The sequence below is a fragment of the Arachis ipaensis genome, chromosome B07, assembly GCF_000816755.2.
Source record: "Arachis ipaensis cultivar K30076 chromosome B07, Araip1.1, whole genome shotgun sequence".
Classification (NCBI taxonomy): domain Eukaryota; kingdom Viridiplantae; phylum Streptophyta; class Magnoliopsida; order Fabales; family Fabaceae; genus Arachis; species Arachis ipaensis.
In genome coordinates this window covers 15,329,505-15,336,466 of record NC_029791.2, presented here as the reverse complement: position 1 = coordinate 15,336,466, position 6,962 = coordinate 15,329,505, and the positions used below count along the sequence as shown (strand labels likewise).

The window sequence follows — 6,962 nt, the reverse complement described above, 5'->3', positions numbered from 1 at the left end:
TATTTTAATTAAAAATATAATTTTTGTAATTTTTGTTGTATATCAATCTAATTTTTTTTATCTTTATTTAAGTGAAGAGAATTTTAAAACTGAGAAAATTGGTTTTACTAGAACAGTATAATTACTTGGTGACTGATGCATTACAAAAAATAAGTTTTTATTACGTATCTCAAATAAAAAAAAGTAAAATATAACTAATCTCTGGTAACTGTATTAAACTATTAATAGACAAACAGCGTTTCGAAACACATACATTTTATCTTTTTTTGTATTTTTTATATAGATATGTGACGTCAACTTGCACGAATAATTTGCAGTGACAAAATGTTCTAATGCATGGATGAAAGTTTCAAAATATTTGGCGCATTATTTTGACGACTTCCTCCACCTCAAATCCACAATATGCTGATATAGTATCTACTTAATCTCAAATTCTGGGTTCTGAGCATACATTGTCATACACCGTATCGGCAAACAGTCATAGAAAACTTGCTAACCACCAAAGATTTTTGCAACTGGCTTTTATTTTGCCAACCAAACTTTATGATAACTTACCGTATAGTTGAACTTCGATTGAACATTTGCAATGACAAGTCGGATCTTCAAGGATGGGTCGATTTAACCTAGAAGTCTTATAGCATCCGCAACTCATTATATGACTCTTTCCAATTTCCATAAATCTAAGGCACGACCTTCTGCTTAGCTAACCAAACTCTCCTGTAAATCAGTCTAAACCGAAATGTGCCTCTGTCACATTCAGCAGTACCTTGATTGACACGTCAGCATCAGCTCTAATAATAGGCAGTATGAAGGTCGAGATCACATGGTAATCAAGCATCCTGTGATCACTCGATATCGACGTGGCCAGACAAGTATGAGGTTCATTGTACCGTTTTACCTCCGAAATACCTCTGCGCTAGCGGAGACTGATACAAATCAACCATGTGCACCCATTGTCAAATTCCTTACACTTCCCATAGTACTTGCGATAATCGGATTCCAACACTTTGTACTCAACCCCAAATTCCTTACACTTCCCATAGTACTTGCGATAATCGGATTTCAACACTTTGTACTTAACCCCATATCGGATGCTATAATTTTTCACGCTTAAGACGACCTTCTCTTTATTCTGAAACTGCTGACCGACTTGAAACTCAGCTAGTCCTCCTGTATCCTGTGTATCTATGGCTCCAAATCCAACAGGTACACCAGGTAGGGGGGGGGGAGGGGGTATTGCTGAGTTCCTGAACTAGCCGCTCCACCACCTCCAGTTGGATTACTCATTGTTATGTCATCATCACTATCATCAGTAATCGTGGCGGACTCCACATCATCATCATCATCATCATTATCATCATCTCGCGGTACATCTTCCATACCATCCAATGCTCCACCCTTTCCAAAAATCGGTACCACATCAGGAGTACCAGCCATCGCAATCAAATCTCACTGAAGGGTCGAGTATCACCTATTTCTCCGTCACGATTGCAGTTTTGATCAGTTGCGAAGGATGAGGAGGCAACCAAAACTGTCTCAGGTGCAATCACGAACACAAATGAAGATGCACCAACAGGCATTGAACTAGAGCAGGCAACCATTGCTAAAGGTTGAGGATTCTGGTTTGAACTTCCTAAACTGTAGACCACATTTACAAGTTTGGCCAACAGCTCAGAAATTCTCATCTCGAAAAATTGCCGACAATAATGAAATAGAACTTACAAATCTTTGTCACTACCTATGACGAACGAATCATACTTCACATTATCCTGTAATACAAAAATTGAAATTCTATAGAATAATTTTTCTACCCATTTTACGTATTGTATCTCCAGTTTTTGGATTATAATATTCTGAAATTTAGTAAAACTCGTTAAAAGTTTGAGAAAAATATTAACCGAATCCATATCAATAAATTTAATTGCGAAACGTGTGTTTTTATATAATATTTTGAGTTTTGAAATTTTAGTATAATATTGAGTAACATTTATGTTGTTTATGTGATTTACTCCAAAAATAAATAAGGAAAAGTATGAGGCATAAAAAATAAAAAGAATAAATGGCGGCACCGAAGTATTAATTTCCAACATACAGGTGATAATAGTTTAGTCAGAAAAAAAAAAGAAAAAGACTAAAAGAGTGAGTTGAAATTGAAATAATTAAACGCTATCAAAGTAAGTTCATATATACGATAAGAAGAATGTTGTACGGACATAGAGGTAATGCCTATTTCAGTATTTCTTGAAATAATTAATACGAGGAATAATTTTTTTTTTTAATTTTAAATTTTTTAAAATGATAAACTAAGTCTTTTTTTTGGTAGAAAAAAAGACTGATCCCAAAAGCAAAGAAATAGATTAAAACAAAAGAAAAATATTCAAAACAAATTAATTACATCCTCTTAATTTATAAGAATCAAAACTTTCAAAAAATAAAATAAAATAAATGTATGAGGGAGGATGCTAAAAAATATGTAGACCGAGATTCTGAGAGGAAAATTTTAGCATTTTTTGACGAGGATGTCGGTAACACTATTCGTCTCAGGGTACGTGTGTAGTAGATTTGATTGATACGCCCAACAAGTATTTTGATGTCTTGCAGTAGAAAATCATCTTTTATAAAGTTGATAGCCATCATAGAATTCAATTTCATAATGATGTTCTTAAATTCATTGACTAAGGCAACGCTTAAGCCTTTAATGATAGCTCATAATTTCACGTGCATGATAGAGCAACTCTCAAAGTTGCATGAAGAACCTGCCCAAATTATCTCAAAGCACTCCTCCACACATAGCATTATTTAAACTAGTCATAAAAGATCCGTCAACGTTGACCTTGATAAAATTCTCATGTGGAGGATGCCACTTGACAAGGAGTCCCATAGAATTGTTGCCGGTGTTATGAATAACCTTCTTCAAAGGAGTACTAAGGATTTTAATACCTCTTGTTCTAATAGACATTGAGACTGCTGCAGGGTCGGTGTTCTCCCCTTCAAAGATTAACTTGTTTCTAAAGAACCAAAGAGAGGAGAGAGCTACACCAAAGAACACCGACCTGTCGTGGGGGCTCAAGAGGTTGTTTATCATTCAATCTCTCTTGCTTGATCTGAAGAAGTTTCTCACTTCCGGGATAGGTTGCAAATTCCTCCAAACAGCAACAGCAAAAGGGCAGTCACGCAGCATGTGAAGCACGGTTTCCTTGTTGTGGCTGCACCGCGGGCAGCAGGGAGACGGAGTTAGGTGCCTTCTATTCCTTTCTGCATTGGTGAGTATTGCTTCATGAGCCACCAGTCAAAGAAAAAATCTTGTTCTTTCTGGGCCATTCCACTTCCAAATCAAAGAAAAAATACGATCCTTAGTTCCGACGTCTTCAGGGATGGCTTGTTAAATTGATTTCAGGTTGAAAGTGCCGTCGGGGGGACAAAGCCCAAGCATAAACATCATCTGCCTTCCAAGGCAACGGTGAGGATAAGGACGTGATCCTACGCACCTCCGGTTCGGGGATCCATTCTTTGAGCTTCGCCACATCCAGGACCCTGAAACAGCAAGAAAATCCATTAGCGAGTTTCCAGATTCATCCATATTCTTTACCTGAAGTTGGTGCTGATCTAAACGGCCAATGGTAGGGATCCAGTTGTGCCTCCAGAAATTTATCGACGTGCCATCTCCAATACGTCAAATGGCATTTTTTTGAACATCTTCCCACGAGGAGCATAACACTGTAAGTCTATAATACTGTAATACTTAAATTTAAGTCTTTAACTTAAATTTTCGTCTCATAACACTGTAATATTGATATAGACAATTAAATGCTATCTTAATTGTATTACATAGTTGATAATACCTGTCAACAGCTTCCGCTTTCCTTATTTCAGCAGACAAGAGCACAGGGTTGGGTCGTGACCTAAAGTCACATAACCCCCCTCATCCCCAATTTCGAAACCTAGCTTCTCTCGCTCTCTTCTCTCAGTCTCGCCCTCGCAGAGTCGCAATCTCGCAGTCGCTCTCTGCTGCTCTCAGTCTCGCCCTCGCAGTCGCAGAGTTGCAATCCCACCAGCCACCAACACCCGAAGCCTTCTTCTCAGTTCCCAGCGAGCACCGACCCAGCAGGCAGCAGCGTTCTCTTCCCAGCAACGCCCAGCGTCGCCAGCGAGCACCGACCCACCGACCCAGGAATGTTCTTTCCAGCAGCGCCGAGCCACCGACCCCAGTTCCCACCGAGCCTCCATCGTCTTCTGTAATGGAGGCTAAGCCTCATGTTTGGTTTTTTGTTCTGAGTCTATTTTTATTTTTAAATTCTAGTTTAGTCTTATTGATTCTAATTTATAATTAATACTTGGTTGAATTGTTCTTGATTTTATGGTTGAGTTGTTGATTCTGATTTCATTTTTTAATTCTAAACTTTTTGTTCTGTTTTGATTTAGGGGTTTAGGCTTAATTCTGATTCATGATTTTCAATTCTATTTGTATATTTTGGTTCACAGGTTTAGGGTTGTTGGTTCTGATTTTTTGGTCGAAGGTTGTTAGATTTTTATTCTCTGTTCTGATTTTATTTGTTGTTGATTTACTAAAATTGCTTCTGATTGTTGTTCATTGATCATTGTTCAATGTATTGTTACGGCATAGCCTGAATAGTTGTTTTTTCAATTCCCACTGTATGGAATGGATGTTAGCAAGCAAAGTTGTATTTACTGATCATGATATCTGGAAAGCTGTTTTTGGTTTGAAGACCATATATTTAGAACTCTCCATGGATGAATCATAGGCCACATTATGAAAATCAATTATTTCCAATGGCCTTTGTCATCCTTCCTTCTAGTCTATTCTAGAGTATACTATGTGTTTTGTTTTGTTTGCATGCTTTAGAACTCTACGAGCTAGTGACCCTTTTCCTCTATTGATTTTAGGACTTTATTGCTGGGTTCAGTGTTCATTGTTTTATTTGTTGTTCATTCTTTAGGGAAATTGCTTCTAATTGCTGGTTCACTGGTTCAGTGAGTTTTTCTCCATGCATCAATCCTAGACCACATGTTTTGTCTGCTCCAACGAAAAGGCACCTCACTCAACCAGTCAACTGTGATAAAATTCTTATTTAATTAGTTTGTTTTACAATTAAATAAAGATCTCTATTTTGAAGCTTTTAATGCAGTTATATATCAGAGATACACTTGACTTGTAGGTTGCTAATTAAATTTGCTTGGATATCACTGTATTCAGGAAGAGAACAGAGAAGGAGAAACTAGAGTGTATATCATTAAATTATGTGGCAAATACTGATATACAACTGAATCTGTTATCATGTAACTGATTTTCTTATACCATTCTTACATACTCTTATCCAGTGAAATTTTTTCACTCTCAAAGGGGAGAGGGGTGGGGCTTATATAATATTTCTTATATCATTATATCTGTTCATCGTTTATTTTAAGGTTATGACTTTGTGAAATAGTATGGTAATATTTCTTTTGAATTGATTAAAAAAACCGAAAAACTGAACCAAATTAAACCGATTTTAATTGGTTTGGTTTGGTTCGGATGATCTTGATAAAAAAACCGAACCAAACCGAACTGCAGTTTAATTAAACGATTGAATCGGATGACTTTTCGTTCAAAAACTGAACTAAACCGTACCGCGAACACCCCCTACTGGATAACAACAATATTTTATGATTAATTATGCATGATAGTACATCAAATTATCAATATAAGGTGTAAGATTCACTTTAAACCAAAGTGACTTTATGCAGGTTGATTCCAATATTATGTGAACAGATGGAAATACCACCAAAAAATAAAAAGAATCGTATACACTCAATGATGAGGTCATATTTGAAAAACTATCATGTATATGATGTTCTCTCAGATTGTTTAACAGAAAAATATAGTAACAACATCCTACTAAATTAAACAATGCAAAAGTAACCCCTTAAAAACCTACCGCACATCCTCTTCTTGATGTAGATACCAATATAAATACGCAGCTAGTTCTACAATGTCAATGCTCCATTGCTGGAAGCCACAGAAACCCACAAGTGTAAAATTTTAAGAATAAATAAATAACTTGGTGTCACAAAATTTAACGAATGCAAAATTAATTGAAAATAGAAAGCTTCTTGCATATGCTTGTGTATTTCTTTCACCAGGACAAACCTTGCTATCGGTGTCAATTTGCACAGGGTTTTCTCCAGTCTCAGGGCTACCAATTTCAGGCCCAGTGGTATCAGTATTAGCCTTCGCATCTTGCATGTTAACATCAGTGTCATTGGAGGTTGGAGGAGCAACACCATCAGCAGGGGATTCATCGGTATCCATCTTGGTGTTTTCTGCAGCTGATTTTTTGGAAATCAAAACGTCAACTTCTTCCTCTTCCAATAGCTAAAACAGAAGTATCATGTCAAATTTAAAATAAAATTATGTCAAACTTTTTGGCATGCAAAAATACGAGAAAATATATCCAAAGAAGTATCATGTCAAATTTAAAAAGTTGAATATAATTTGTTACTTTACTTACTAGTTGCCACTACTCGGTGTTAGCCATGTGTTGAACTCGGATGCTTCGAATTCGGATACGGTTATTCAAGAGACAAATGAATTCTCGTCATGTCACAACTTCAACCACTGAGTTGAACTTTTGAAATACCATGTCTACGAATTTGAAATAACCATATCTGAATCTTCTATTGAAGAAAATTGTCATCCAAATTACCGAAAAACTTATGGCAAATCCGAATCCAAATCCCATAATGAAACATGAATAAACTTCAAAGTTGTCATCATCATCTTCTCTCATTTGTTTTTCATTTGGTGGCTCCTCATCTTGTGGGCATATCCTTATTAGTGGAGGTCCACATAAGTTTGAATTTTTCATATAACTAAAATTTTGGAACCCTTGAAGTTGGGTCCCTGATAGAATTTTGCCCCAAAAATTATTACATGAGAGATTCAAGTCTCCAAGAAAAGACAA

General features: G+C 36.4%; 1 long non-coding RNA gene across 1 annotated transcript; it reads right to left on the bottom strand.

Moving 5' to 3' along the window:
* On the bottom strand, positions 2,817-3,894 carry LOC110264877. Its single transcript, XR_002351175.1, has 2 exons — positions 3,843-3,894; positions 2,817-3,696 (listed from the first exon to the last, which is right to left on the bottom strand). It is a non-coding gene; the product is annotated as an uncharacterized LOC110264877 (long non-coding RNA).